The 15,742-nt window shown below is 44.9% G+C and overlaps 1 long non-coding RNA gene across 1 annotated transcript; it reads left to right on the top strand.

Moving 5' to 3' along the window:
* Positions 1-1,959: 1,959 nt before the first annotated feature.
* Positions 1,960-5,846, top strand: LOC309703404. The gene is made up of 2 exons (XR_014275889.1): positions 1,960-4,720; positions 5,169-5,846. It is a non-coding gene; the product is annotated as an uncharacterized lncRNA (long non-coding RNA).
* The last annotated feature ends 9,896 nt before the right edge of the window (positions 5,847-15,742 follow it).

Raw genomic sequence — 15,742 nt, 5'->3', positions numbered from 1 at the left:
TAATGCACCAGAAACTGTTGAACATGCACTGATCATCTCTAGCAAGGATGAGGGAGAAAGAGGAGAATGGTAGCCGTTTTCCTCTAGTATCTACTTGACCTGACTTAATTTTATTGGTTAACCATTAGTTGGTAATACCTGGTACCAGGTACGTTTTAGTATGTACTCGGCCGAGGTCCCAAGAAATTTGAGGTGATCCAAAATTCGACACACCTATTGGCCAGTCAGTGACTTGATTCAAGTTTTGAGAGCTTCTCCTTCACAAAAATAAATCAGATATTTCTGAAACCCAGCAATGAGGGAAATGGCTACAAAAAAACTGTGATCCCTGAGTCTCACAAAAAAAAAACCATGCGCTGAGCAGCATGTATACCAGGGGTCTCAAAGTTACATCAGCTGTGAGCCACTGCTGGCACTGTCATCTTATGTGAGGGCCACTTTAGTGAACAAAAACAAACAAACAAGGACACACCCACTAATATTTCTGAAAATGTAGTGTTTTGTTTGTTTTTTAACATTTCAAATATTGTATACCACGACAAAACTTCAAACATAAAACTAATTTGTTCCCTCACTCTTAACTAATTGAAGCCTTTTATTGAACTACCAAATAAGCAAATCGGTCCTCTTTTTCGGGTCAGACACGTGGCAGCACTTCTGCTATCATTTTGTTCCTATCTAACAAAATAAAAATGCAGGCGTAAGTGTTTTTGACTGCTAGTGAAACTGTTTTCTTTACAAATAACTCTCTCACTGCACTAACACAGCCAATTACTCAACTTGTTTGTGCTCTCTGCTCATATTGCCTTCATATTAAATCTTTTTTTTTGCCAGCAGTCTGTGCAGATCAACCGTCAGCACAGACTGCTGGATATCAGCCGGAAACCCGACAGAAACTCACACATCATAGGTATGGACATGTTTTTAACTCTGTACGGTTGAATGTGTGTTCTTGTTTCATCACATTCCTGTGTTTTTTTGTTCCTCAAGATCTCCCACAACAACAGGACTGTAAGGAAGAGGAGGATCTGGATGAGCAGCAGGTCTGTAATCACGCGAGGAACTTCAGTCTGGACCAGGAGGTACCAGAGCCTCCACAGATTACAGAGGAACAGGAGGAACTCTGCAGCAGTCAGGAGGGAGATCAGCTTTTACTCAAGCACAAGGCTCAAGGCATTATCACCTGGAGTCATCAAATGTGTGTCAACGTGTTTGAGACCTTCTGTAAACCTGAGATAAAGTTACATAGCATAGGTATTTAAAACTTTGATGTGAAACTCTGACTTAACAATGAATATGACACATGTAGGAGCTCAAAGTTACATTTGAAGAATTGATGGTCCAACTGCGATAAGCAGCATGAATTTATCTCTTTGGTTTGATTTTGAGTTTTCATCAATATAAACACATTTCCACATCACATCTGTAGTGCTTTTTCTCAACATGAAGCCACACTGCTGATCGTCGTGTCTCTCCTTAGCATGACTTCAAGGGGTATGTGACTGGAGAGGCATGTGACTGCAATGGAGGATAGTCCATAATATATCAAGCTATTCAGATATTGAGATGTTCAGTTTGAAGCCTTTGAAGTCCTTTTAATTTTGATTTTCCTTTTTATTTTAATATATCTTGATGTTTTAAGTTTAAATTTCAGCTCAGTGAAGCACTTTAAGCATGAATACTTTTTCAGTAACTTGTTTTTAGTCAGCCACCAGTTGTACAAGTTCTCCCATTTAAAAAGATAAGAGAGGCCTGTAGTTTTCATCATGGCTATTACTCAACTGTGAGAGACAAAATGAGAAAAAAAATCCAGAAAATCACATAATCTAATTTTTAAAGAATTTATTTGCAAATTATGGTGGAAAATGAGTGTTTCTTCTATAACAAAAGTTTATCTCAATACTTTGTTTTATACCATTTGTTGGCAATGACAGAGGTCAAATGTTTTCTCTCTCTCTGCATTTAAAAGTGTAAATTGTATAAACTGTCTTGTGTTGTTGAATTTCTTCTGTGTGGATCCAGAGTGTGAAAAAACGAAAACGCCTTTCTCTTCTCTCGCTGTTAGAAAAGAGGAGTGTGTGTGTGTGTGTATTTCTTCTTAGGAGAAAGGAGGGGTTGTGTGGTGCTGCGCAGTAGCGGGCACACGCGCGAGTACGAGCGGAGTGTGTGTGTGTACAGCTGCGGCCCTTGGTTTCATCTCTCTATTTCTCCATATTTGTCCTTCTGAGCTTCTTTTCGTTAGGTGAAAGGGGGTCTCAGAAGTGTGGTTAAGAGATTTCAGTATATTAAATAAACTAAACCTTGTAGTCTTGTGTTTGTGATTTCCTAATGTGACTATGGTTTAATAGAATTCCATGAGTAATGATCCCTTGTGTTAAACTCCAGTAAGGTAGGAGTGCGGGGGATAAAATATCTTGACAAAATTTGAGAATTGTGGGTGATTGCTGGGAGATTTTTTAGTTGGGTCGTATTTCTTCTCTACCTGGAAAAGGCAGAGATCTGTGCTTCATTTGATGTTGTGTAAATAAAGCTTTTAAAAGTTGGTTGAGTCTCTCGTATAAGGAGGGAAAACGGTGCATGGTAGATTGTCTGGATTATTTTTCTATGTGAAAACTTTGTAGTTGTTAGGGAAGTGAATGTGAGAGTGAATTTTCGCTGGCTTTGCGTGCTTAAAACTGTTGCAGTGGACGTTTGTGAAGTTTTGTTGTGAAAGGACGATTAGAGTGTGTGTGTGTGTAGGTGTGTCTGTGAGAGAAAGACAAGGTGGGGGCCGAGTGCTGTGTGTGTGTGACTTTCTGCATGACAGAAGAGGAAGGAGAAGTAGGTCAGTTGATTTTCTGTGAAATAATAATAGTCAAGAAAAAGGGAAAACAATAAAGTGTGGAAGTGTGAGTGAGATATTGTCTCTGACTGGGGAAGCAGTGAGAGTAGAGGTCACCTTATTCCCCTGCTGGACACAAGAGAGAACATGATTTGGAGTGTTGTGGAGGAAAATGATTAGTAATAACATCAAGCAGTTTTTGTGTTTGCAGTCAAGAACATATGAAATTGTTATGGTGGGGTTTAAAGTTAGTAAAGAGTTAAATCAACCCTCCTCAAGAGTTCAATAATTTAGGCAGTTATGTTTATACGAATACTAAATGTATGTTTAGTGTCTTCATACAGGTGTTTTTTCTTAACCTGGAAACCTGAGTACGGCAGCAGAAGACAGGCCAAGCTTTGGCTAAAAATTCACGGCTGGACACCAGAGTTGTCCCCACCCCTCCCGGAGAAAAAAAAGAGAGAATGAAGTTTTAGGCGGGTTTTTCTCGCTGAACTGCTCTGGGTGCTGTGTCCCTGAATCTCACCAGTGTTAACCTCTGGCGGAAGACATGGAAAAAAGGAAAAGATGTTCCTGGTAAATGACTGAAACAAATAAAACCACACACAACCAGAGAAAGGTATGAGAAGTGTGAGGAACAGACACATGTGCGTGTTAGAGAAATGCCTCATTTGAGAAAAAGTTAAATTAACCCATATACAGACGCACCCATACATGCAATGAAGAAACAGCTTACATACATGTGCACGTACATGCAAGGTTAAAGTAGCGACACTTAACATACACCTGTTTTTAAATGATATAGTTTATCCACTACTGACAAATAAACTCTCTGGGTTGCAGGACAACAACTTAACGTCAAAAGACAAAGACACTGGTCTGATGATTAAGTAAGGACACGACAAATTTAGTGGTTAAAAGGGTCGAATTGGGACAGGTTTTTGTTGATTGTTTAAGACAAATGACTACTGAATGGTAGAAAATTCCTTTTTAGGTTTCTAAACAGGATCTTAAGAATTTTAACACGTACCTGTGTTGTCCTGTCAACTTGGGGGGTTATAAGTTGATTATAGGGTGAGAAAAAACAAAAAAGGGGGGATAACACAGCCAACACAACACAGCCAGCACAACATCATTTTCCTGTTCGCCTGTTTTGTTTTGTTTTTGTTTTTTCTGAAAGCCGAAGCTGACCTGGACTCCTACCCTCCCCTCTACCATCGTTGCCCTCTCCGCGACTATCTTTGACCCTTTGACCCCTGAAGGCCACAGCAGCTGGACTCACAACAACAATTTGAGGATGTCAACAGTGCTGCAAAAAAGCGATCTCATGCAGCAGAGACGGAGAGCACTAAACCTAAAGCCCGTTTCACTACACGGGGGAAATTCCCAGACTGTGTCAGCTGACAGAGCTGTGACGAGACGCGCATTAAGCCCGGAGGAAAAGGGAGGGTGAGCAAAAGAATGCTGACCTCTGAGAAGAGCCGAACAGCAGAGCTGCAGAAGGCCGTGGAGCAAAGTAAGGACAACATAAACAGACTCCAATCTGACGTGGAAGGACTCTGAGGTTTTTGTCCTCAGTAAGAGCTCAAGGCATGAGAACAGAAATTGAGCATGGCTCCGGAGGAGCTGGCTGCTAATTGAACTCATCAGTCAGACTTGGAGTTTCACGTACAGGACTTGTAATCAGGCGGAAGCTTGCTGGAGCAGGAGGTCGTCAGACTTGACGCAAAGTTCCAACAGCAGGAGTAAACCCTGAAAGAGCTACAGAAGCAAAAGGGTCAAGTTACAAGGAGAAGATGCAGGCAGCTGCAACAACGGATGCAAACAGACCCAAAGAGGAGGGCAGGACCTCAGGGCATGCGTCAGGCCGCTGGTTTACCCAAACAACAGAGCAGGAAGGTGATGAATACAAACACATAAACACACACTTCTGCATGCGCCGACTTAGAATGAAGAGAAACACACACATGAACACTTATGCACTCGTCGAGGGAGTGAAAACTGATACATACCCATGCACCAAAATCAAAATGTTGATTTAATTCACTAAGAAGTGATACACAATGCTCCAGCTGCTGCAATGAAGAATGCTTTACTGACAAAGGCTCAATGCTGCACACAACAAAGTCAAATATAGAATTTGCTATAAGAATAAGCCCAGAGGGCATTTGTGTGGTCTGGGGAGCAGAGTCCGGAGCGGTTTGGTTATGAAAACGATGCCTGTGCGAGATATCTGGGGCTTAAGGCCTCGACTCAATTGTTTACTGTACACCAAAAAGAAAAGAAAACAGCCTGAGCAGTGGTGCAGAGTGAAAACGATGAATTAACAGTGAGAGTCTTATTTCAGAGCGCCACATCATCGTGATGGAGATTTAATAAAAGGAGGAACACACGGACAAAGAAGAAGAGAAAGGGGGGGCAGCCCTTGAACACGATTGCCTGAGGTATTAAAGTTCTGTACTAAATTCTGGTTTCCAGTGTGAGAAAAGTCACGCAGTGCCAGTAGTAGAGCTAGGTTGAGTGATGATTCTAAATGACTGTAAGTAAATCATCGTACACCCGTTCAAGATTCATGATAACGGGGATCTAGACTTTGTTGAACCCTAGGCAATTTGAACAGGTAAAATTTGAGTGACCAAGTAGCAGTTGAATAAAAGTCATTGAATAAGTGTTGAAATAAACTGGCAGAATTAAGAGAATTAAAACATTTCAAGAGCTCAAATTACTTAATATGGAAACGGTTCTATTTTGTTTCACGAACGCAAAACATATAGGTTTAGGAATAGGAAAAGGTTGAGGTGGTGTTGATTTGACTCTGTGTAGGTTTAGGTGGGTATTTTTATTGATGGGAGGAATATTCAGTGACAAGTCCTAAGACCCGGGCGTTGGTATTTTTGTTTTTGTTATCTTTTATTTTATTTTGTTTTATATTTTGAACAGTGCACTGATTTTTGTTTGTGAATCTTTTCTTTAAGCAGATCTGCACATCGGAAATTACAAGCATTACACGTCGGCGAGAAAATTGTTGCAAGTGAGTTTCTCCACATTAAAATGGGCACAGGAGGAAGCCACTTATATGGGGACAATTAGAAAATGAGAGTCCCTGCCCAAAAAAGGATTCAGCGAGGTAATCCGATCTCAAGTTCTTCTTTTTCTTTTGAAATGAGCTCATTTTGCTGAGGGCGGAAATCTAAATGCGGCGATGGTTTCCGCTATCAGCAAAGAAAGAAAAATGGATGAATGAATGAATGGATGAAAGACTGGAAATAAAACAAACGGACTGACTGGTAAAAGCTGACAAGACTTGACTACGACTTAAGGTTAACCTCCACCGAGATAGAACAAGAGGGTGGATGAATTTATGTGTGATTCTTTTACAGGAAATGTTTTTATAGCATCTATGGGATGTGGATGGCTGACTACGGTCAATATGCTGCTAATGTTTGCTTTGCTTTGGTGAGAAGGGTGCAGTAGAAAACAGACAAGTGACATGAAAACAAGTAATAATAACAAATAACTAATTTGGGGACAGTTTAACCTAGAGCCCACTAACTGGCCATTAGGGGCTCTCTCTCTCTCTCTCTCTCTCTCTCTCTCTTGGAGTAACATTGCCCAAAGGGTGAATAAAACAAATTGTGGCAATAATAGTGATTTAATGATCAGAGAAATCCTGAACATGATACTTGTCTGTTGTGCTGAATCGTTTATTACTCTTATGATTTGCAGGTGGTTGTAAATAAGCTGTTTGCTTTAACAGGTTTGCTTTTTAGCTGAATTGCAAAATACAATTAGAACAATTAATTGAGACTAATCGCAACTAACCTGAAACTGAGGAGGGTCTATATAAGGAAGAATTAAAACAGGTATAAAATGCATTTGATCTTTAATTGCAGGTGGGACCATGAAGATTTTTGGTACAGATTGCAGGTTGTTGCTCATTATTGAAGTGTGCTCATAAAGGCAAAAGCTATATAGGGGGTCTATGATTTGGTCTGTGTTTTAATAATTTAGGTATGGCAAAATTAAAGGTTTTTAGACAATTTAGGGGACCAGTGAGAAGCATAATTAGATGATCAGAAACTGAGTACTACACTCAAGTTAGAATTAAGAATGCCCAATTTGTTTGAGGTCTGTTGTTCATTTTTATACACACATTGCAAATGTGCTTATAAGGAGCTGGCACTTAGTCTGTGGAGGTCAAAAGCTTCATCCGACAACGGATCGGATTGATATATTGGAGCTATTGACTTCACGTGCAGAGGGTTAAGTGCATGCACCCTTACACACATAGGCATAGCATAGGATTGGAATAAACAAAGTCAACAACATTAGGTTAGGAGAGCCAGCGCAGGAGAGGTGTTGGCTTTCTGTCTCTTGCAGAGAAGGGAACAGACACCAGACGGGGACACGGAGATATGGGGACCCTTCACAGCAACTGGGGTCAAGTGTCATGGCCTTGGGGCTCCTTGAGAAGATGGATCCCATAACCACAGCGATAACCAGGAAGGGGTTGGCAAAAGCTAGGAACACCAGAGACCAACGAGGTTCGAGAGGCTTTTGGCAAAAAGGGGGACACGGCGGTGACAACGGACAACAAACATACAGATCTTTGTAATCCCAGATCTGTGTAACGACTGAAGGGTGGTCTAACCCCGGAAGTCGAAGAAAGAAGAATCCGAGGGCGTTTCTTCACTCCAAGAGGAGGTGGGGAAGGGGCCTGAAGCGTGACAGGCTGAAACTCGAGTCTGAAGCTAAAAGAACAGCTGGGTTGTGGGAAAATTGGAAAACAACGGAGGTGTTGGGGTTGATAAGTGTCATAACGTGTTTGTTTGGTTTGGAGACAGATCCTGGTGTGAGTTGGGCTGGCAAGCCAGCCCAAAGAGGAGGAATGTGACCAGGAGATATTTTATTTTGTATTTTTATGATCACAGTTATAATTAGAAGTATCAATCATTAATCATTTACCATTGTGGAATCTGATGACAGTAGAATCTTTGTTTTATATCTATGGTAATCTGAGTAAAGATTAATGTATGCATATTATCATCATTGTAATCAAGTCTCAAATGGTATCCACAGCATTGTATTCACCGTCCATAACTGGAGGGTCTAGCAGGACCTTGTTCTAATTCATTTGCAGGCCTACATCAGAACATGCACATAGAGAGTTATGTAAACACGCACGTTCACCCTTATTTACACAGGGAGGTCATGTCAGGACATTCTCTAGTTGGACACACAGGCTCACCGAACTGCACAACATGACATGTCACACACTTGGTTTTCTCTAAAGTATCATCTGATGTTTGTATAAGGAGAACTTTGGACTATGGGGAGACTGTTATCATTTCCAGTAAGGTCTAACTGTGTGATGTCGTCATGGGTTATATAAGGATAGGGAACGGTCCACTCTTTGGAGATCTGTGGCTGTACGCTTGTCTTCCCATGCTTCTGTCTTAGAAGCATGTAATAAAATCACTATGTTTGTCACCTACACGGACTCGGCTGTTTTTCCTTCTTACCCAAACTGAACCAGACGTAACAGTCTTCTCTAAGTCTCAAGTTTTTCACACACTGTTGCTGGTATTTTGGCCCATTCCTACATGCAGATCTCCTCTAGAGCAGTGATGTTTTGGGGCCATCGCTGGGCAACACAGACTTTCAACTCCCTCCAAAGACTTTCTATGAGGTTGAGATCTGGAGACTGGCTAGCCCACTCCAGGGCCTTGAAATGCTTTTTATGAAGCCACATCTTTGTTATCCGGGTGCTGTATTTGGGATCATTGTCATGCTGAAAGACCCAGCCATAATTCATCTTCAATGCCCTTGGTGAGGAAAGGAGTTTTTCACTCAAAATGTCACAATACGTGGCCCCATTCAGTCCTTCCTTTACATGAATCAGTCGTCCTGGTCCCTTTGCAGAAAAACAGCTCCAAAGCATGATGTTTCCAACCTCTTCTTCACAGTGGTATGGTGTTCTTTTGATGCAACTCAGCACCATAGGACCAGCACCATACCTGAAAGCAGGCGGTTAAGCAATTACAGATCTTCTGTATTAAACTTGCCCTTAAGCCTCATGACACCAAAGTCACCTGACATCGCAGAAATGAAAGGGACAGAGTGTGTCTGCTAGCAGGGATGCTAAATTTGAACAGCATGCTTTAGAACTGTACCAATTCCAGATATTTAACAATAGTTCACCAACATCCTTACATGTCATACACATACAGCATTACAGACATCCACATATGAAGATGAACTTTGCTAGTAAGTTAGAACTAAACAGCCATCTGCATCCCACAGCTCACGTATAAAACAGCTGTGCAGACGTGACACCAGTGATTGTTTGATCTCCACTTGTTTGTCTGTGTGTGTGAGTGCCTTGAGAGTTCTGTATGAATGTGCGTCCATCAGGAGCGTGCTTCCGCATCCTCCATGGGCGCTGCCTCTCCCCTGGTATTCCCCGGTACTCCCCTGGTGTTCCCCGGTATTCCCTTGGTATGCCCTGGTATCCCTTAGCTTGCTTCCACCTAGCTGGCCCTTTGCTTCGCCTTGGTTGGTCCCCCTTTCCTGGCATGTCGCCTCGAAAAAAAAAAAACAGGCTTATGCGCTGGTCGGACCACGCTGTGCGGCTGCCAGCTAGTGTGAGTACAAGAAAATAATTATTATAATATGATGTGTTAAATTTGTTTAGATCAGAGGAATAAGGAAGGATTGGACTGTGTTTCAGTTTGGCTTAGATGTAGGCCTGAGAGTGTGTGTAATTGTTGTAATTGTTGCTGTCATAAAAGGAGACAGGAAGCTACAGTTGGGGGTTGCTGATGCTTTAACCTGAATCTAATAAACGGTCATAATTGTTATAATTTAGAAGTAGGTTTGCAGGAGACTCTCCACCTTATCTGTAAATGTAAGACAACAAGAGGGCAATGGCCCAGTGGATGCAAAGTGGGGGTCTCAGTGTTTGTAATGTAATATGTTAACTGTGTTTTGTATCTTGTCTAAAGTAATTTGGTGTAGATTGAGTGAGGAGATTACTTTTATGACTGGTAGGAAGTCACATACACAGAGACACACACACAGTGCTTTGACTGTTACGACGCACCCACACCTACATGCACAGTCACTCATGTGCACTCACATAGACATATGGGTACCGCACATACAGGCACTCACATGCTCGTGCATACACAAACAGACACAGAGTTTGCAGCACACCATAGGGGTTTTTATGATGGGGTCACTTCTATAAAGCTGACTGTAACAAACAAAGGAGTGGAACATCTGCAGAGGGACACTGGCCTTGCACATCTCCCCTTCTAGAAGATGCATGCTTAACTAAAGATGAATGAAGACGAATAAAGATGAATAAAGGTTTTGTGTAATGACTACTGAGTCTGGTGCCGTCTCTGGATGCCCGGGGAATAAAAAAGAACCGGGGTGAAACTGCTTTTCGCAACACTAGCGAGTAGCTCAGCTACAGTGAGGAAACACAGCAGGGACACGGCTTCAGCATTCAAGCATTCGCTGTCGCCTTGGCACTGTGCAGCTCGGCTGCTATGTGTGTTAACACAGAGGGGATATGGCTTCAGCGTTCCAAGCATTCGCTGTTGGCCTGCTTAACACTGTGGGGAATAAACTGCCAGCTAATCGTTAATCGGCCTGCGAGTAGCATTCTAGCCGGTTAGCCTGTCTGGCGTGTTGCCCGCAGCTCGCGGGTTAACGCGGCCAGTAGGTGCTCCGCTCGTAGCTCGGCTACATTGGGGAAATGTGTCAGAGTTCCAAGCATATGCAATGTGTCAGCAATGTGACACAGGAGCTAATAAACAGTGAAAGGGGAATTCCGGTGGCGGCTACTGCCGGCTGTCTGTTAGCACATCCTGGTTAGCGTGTGGCCCCGCCCCTTTGCTTGGTAGCAGAAGTATGGCAGCCCACACGTCCCAAACATGTTTGTGTATGGCATTTTTGCCTTTTTACAATAGGCACGAGCAGTGTTGCTGTGCCTAGGTGAAAAAGGGCAAATAAATGACTAACATGAAAGCAGCCTAGAGCATGCTGTGCTGGCTGAAGTAGCTGATGCTTGCATGCACTGATTTGTTGCCAGCACGAACTAGACAGACCGTGCTTGGTTTTGAAAGCATTAAATGGACCGCCCCTCCCCCTTCTCTGCCTCAAAAAATGAGAGAGCAGGCTACTATGGGGAACATGGCTGCCACTGCTGTGACACCAGTTTAGGCAGGCCATGGGCTGGGTACCCCCCACACCTGTTGCTGATTTACTGCTGGCCCCTCCCCCAGCGTCCCTGCCATGGCTCCGCCTCTGTGAGGCCTGGGCTTGTGGAGGTTGACTGCCAGGTGGCAGATGTCGATGAAGCTTCCATCCTCTCCTCTGGTGTTGCCCACCTGTCCTTGGGCTGCCCCCTGCTGGTCCCCGGGCACAGTGTCGAGTAAGATGGGTCCCTTCACCTCTTGATTGGAGCACTCCGGGTGTGGGAATTAGCCCTTCCTGAGGTCCCATCTAGTAGAGTGGACCTCAAGGTTGTTGCTATCACGCAGCCTCAGCGCCTACTGCCTAAGGTGCCACTGCTGCCTGGTTGGCCTGGTTGCAGGCCATGTGTGCCCTGCCTCCCGGCATTTATGGTCCCCTGCCTGCAGTTGGTTGATGCCGGGCATCGCAGGAGTAGCTCCCTTTGGCCCCTCCCTCGTTAGCCCCCCCTGGTCCCTAGTTGCCCCTTCGGGCCTTCCCTGGGCAGGGCGGCATGCCCTAACAGGGGCATGAGGGTTACTTATGCCGTGCTGGTGGCCATTTTCTCGCTCCATCTATGGATGGAGCTTGACATGACAGCTGCAGGCGGGCTGGGCGTGGAGAGCCCGCCCCAATCCTGTGCCTCTCAGGCTAAATGAGGTTGATGGCTGCAGCGTTCCCTCCCATGGCTCCACCTCTGTGAGGCCTGGGCCGGTGGAGGTTGATTATTGTGAGGTGGATGTTGAAGAACTTACCACTGGAGTGGGGCCTGGACAGGTGTACCCATGTTTGGGTCGCCTGATTCTGGGCCCCTCCCACAGCGTTCCCTCCCATGGCTCCGCCTCCTTGAGACCTGAGCTGGTGGCGGTTTGATTGTCAGGAGGTTGATGTTTCTGACGGTTGGCTCCGGTCAGACGACTAGGGTTGCTTGATGGAACTGCCTGTTTGCCCTGCAACCACCTCGCTATGAAGAAGCTGAGGGGCCTATGCAGGCATGCAGAGACGGCCGTGTTCAGTTGAGGTGGGGAGGACTCGGAACCTAGGCTTAGCTTTCCCACCCTGATTTACGAATAAATCCTTTACAAATCCTACCATGTGAATTCATGGATTTTTTTTTCACATTCTGTCTCTCACTGTTGAAGTGTACCTCTGGTGCAAATTACTGACCTCTGTCATCATTTTAAGTGGGGGAACTTGCACAATCGGTGGCTGACTAAATACTTTTTTGCCCCACTGTATAAAATGCTGTTTTTACCGTTTCTTCCCGCAGTAAATATAAACAACAATAGTATTCAGGAAGAAAACCAAACATTGTATATATTTTTATTATAACTCTGGTTTTACGTGGCCTATCAACACAATTTAAAAACTGGTATAAAGTCCACACTTTTTCTGTCAATTGTTCCGTCTGTCCTGCTCACATCTCCAATGGTTGTACATGTTGTCATTAACGTGGCTTCACTCCACATCAGCCACACCGCTTTGCTAGCTAAAACACTGGTGTCTGCACACAAGGACGCTGTCATAGCCTGTCAACGACGTTGATTAGCTGCGTATATACAAATGTGAATCACATTATTGGCTGGACTATGGGATAAAGTGGCATCATTTTAATCCCATATGGGAGCAGCCTGTCACTTACTGACTAACACTGCAGAATTGTTAAAGTTTTAAACTTAATTTAAATTCAGGTTCAATTTTTTTTTGTGTGCAACGCAGATTTTCTGTGCGCAGAGACCGTGCCAGCAGTGCGCAATTGCACACGCGCGCAGCTTAGAGGGAACATTGCTTGCACTCATCATTGATCCCACAGACATCAGAGCTCTCCAAAGATGTTGAGAGGCTGTGGCAGATTGACCTCCTCCCGTTTAGGAATGAAAAGGAGGTCACCAGGTCAAAGGAGGACCAGCAGGCAATCAACATCCTTGAATCAAGGACAGTCCGAGTACAGGTAGAGGGAGTCCACTGATATGCTACTCCCTTGCTTTGCCACACAGTTTCCTCAGGTGAAGGCACCTCAAGAGGCTGTCAAGGCTCTTCTGGGAGGCAATGAGCGTCGGCTATGCAAGGACCCCAGCAGAGCACAGACATAAAATGAGGAGATCAAAAAACTGGAGAAGGCAGGCTGTGTGGTAAAGTTGACTCCGGAGGAGGTGCATGGTTCCACTGAATCCTGGTACATTCCACACCATCTTGTTCATCACAACAACAAAGCCCGCTTAGTCTTTAACAGCATAACAGCAAAGACCCTCAACTGAGCTTACTCTACCACTGCAGAATACCATCTTGTGGACCGACTCTACTACTGTGCTGAGTTGGTTGCAGTCGGATTCCTGCTGGTACAAGGTCTTTGTTGGGACTCGAATTGCTGAAATCCAGGAGCTCACCAGTTCTCAACAGTGGAGATATGTCACGTCAGCAGAAAACCCGGCTGATGACATCACAAGGGGGAAGGAACTCTGTAGTTTTTCGGCAGCCTGCCGTTGGGCTCAGGGCCTCAAGTTCTTGCAACAAAGTTTGGCACACTGGCCCTCCCAACCTACTGGTAGGGCTGAGACTACAGATGAGCTGCGCAAAGGGATGCTATGTGGGCTTGTCACAGTGGCACAGTCTCCTACTCCAGACCCGGGCAACTTCACATCTTGGGAGGAGCTTGTGAAAGCAACTTACCTTGCTCATCATGGGGCGGTTTCTCCTCCAATGACCGCCACTGATCGTGTGGAAGCAGAGATAGCCATCTTAAAGTCAGCTCAGTATGACAGTTTTCCGGAGGAGGTGATGGCTTTGATGAAGGGACAAACTCTGGCCCTAAATAGTCCACTTTGTTCGCTCTGCCCTGAGTATGATCCGGTTACTGGCCTGATAAGGGTTGGAGGACGCCTGAGACGTGCCGAAGGTCTGGACTCAGACACCATACACCCTATCGTGCTACCTCCCAAACACCCGGTAACTAAGCTCCTCGTCCAACACTTTGACACGATTCTGTTGCACTCTGGTCCAGAGCCCGTCTTTGCAGAGATACGGCGCACTTATTGGATCATCAGAGGGCGACAAGTAATCTGGAGACATCAAAGACAATGTGCAGAGTACCTTGGCGGGGGAGGCCTGCTCCCACCATAATGGCTGATTTGCCAGCAGCGAGGCTCTGGATCCACAAACCTGCTTTCTGTTCAACTGGAGTTAATTGCTTTGGTCCCTACACCAGCGGTCCCCAACCCCCGGGCCTCGGACCGGTACCAGTCCGTGAGTTGTTCAGTACCGGGCCGCGTGAGTTAAGGCTCAGGTGTGAAATGTATGGTTTTCAGGGTTTTTATCGGTTTTCAGCGTTATTTTGTTATCGTTTTTATCGTTAACTCGGTTTTCCTGGGTCTTTTCACGTGTGTTATGAATAAATCTTCTTTTTTTCGGTACCGGTACTAGTTTTATTTTGTTGTATTTATCCATGACACCTTAAAGGCCGGTCCGTGAAAATAATGTCGGGCATAAACCGGTCCGTGGCGCAAAAAAAAGGTTGGGGACCACTGCCCTACACTATCAAGATAGGCCGGAGGCATGAGAAGCGTTGGAGCATAATCTTTAAGTGCCTAACCACAAGTTGTGTACACCTGGATTTGCTGCCATGCCTGGACTCAGACGCTTTCCTCATGGCCGTGCGAAGATTCATCTCTTGTCGGGGTACCCCATTCAAGATATGGTCAGATCAGGGCACTAATTTCCGAGGGGGTGCTCGAGAGTTACAGGACGCTTTCTCTATGATGACGCCAATTCTTCAGGCACAGCTGGAAAAGCAGAGGATAACCTTTCATTGTAATCCACCGCATGCCCCCCATTTTGGGGGGGCCTGGGAAAGAGAGATAAGGTCAGTTAAGGGGGCACTCCAGGTCATCCTGAAGGATCAGATTGTGATGGAAGAAGTCCTCCGCACGGCTCTCCTTGAGGTAGAAGGGATCCTTAATGCGAAACCTCTTGGTTACACATCCTCGGATATTGCTGATCCTGACCCCATTACCCCAAATCTCCTGCTCATGGGGCGGCAGGACGCTTCACTGCTGTAGGTGGTTTACGGACCAGGTCATTTTATCACCAGTTGAAGAAGGAAACAAAGCCAGGTAATTGTTGACCACGTCTGGAGCCAGTTCATTCGGAGGTACCTCCCAGGTCTTCAGCTCAGACAAAAATGGCGGGATCTGACATCCGACCTCGCTGTAGGTAAGGTCATCATGATCGTGGACTCGCAACTGCCCAGGGCCATGTGGCCAGTTGGGAAGATTTCAAAGGTGTTTCCCGGAGCAGATGGTATAGTGCGATCGGCTGAGGTCCAAGTAAAGGATCATACTTACATAAATAAATAAAGTTACCTTACCTTACCTTACATCCAACCAGTTGTTAAGCTGGTCACCCTGCCTCAGATTCCAGAGGAAGAGACCTCCGCACAGTACAACACAGACTTTTTGCAATGATGTGTATTTGTTGCACAAATACAGGGGTGGCTGTAGAAAAGCCTGTGTTAGTGTGAACTACATTACCCAGCAGAGCAGCCTCTGGGCAGTTATGGGATTCATGGCACTTCTGAGCTAAATGGTCTTAGTTCATTCCTGGACAAACGATTGAGGAGAGAGCTGCTGGGAAGGGAAGTAATTAGCCCGTCCTGTATTTCTTGGGGAGGGTGTGCGTCACATA

The sequence above is a fragment of the Aulonocara stuartgranti genome (assembly GCF_965226115.1).
Source record: "Aulonocara stuartgranti genome assembly, chromosome: 3".
NCBI lineage: Eukaryota > Metazoa > Chordata > Actinopteri > Cichliformes > Cichlidae > Aulonocara > Aulonocara stuartgranti.
This window is presented reverse-complemented; position numbering and strand designations above follow the sequence as displayed.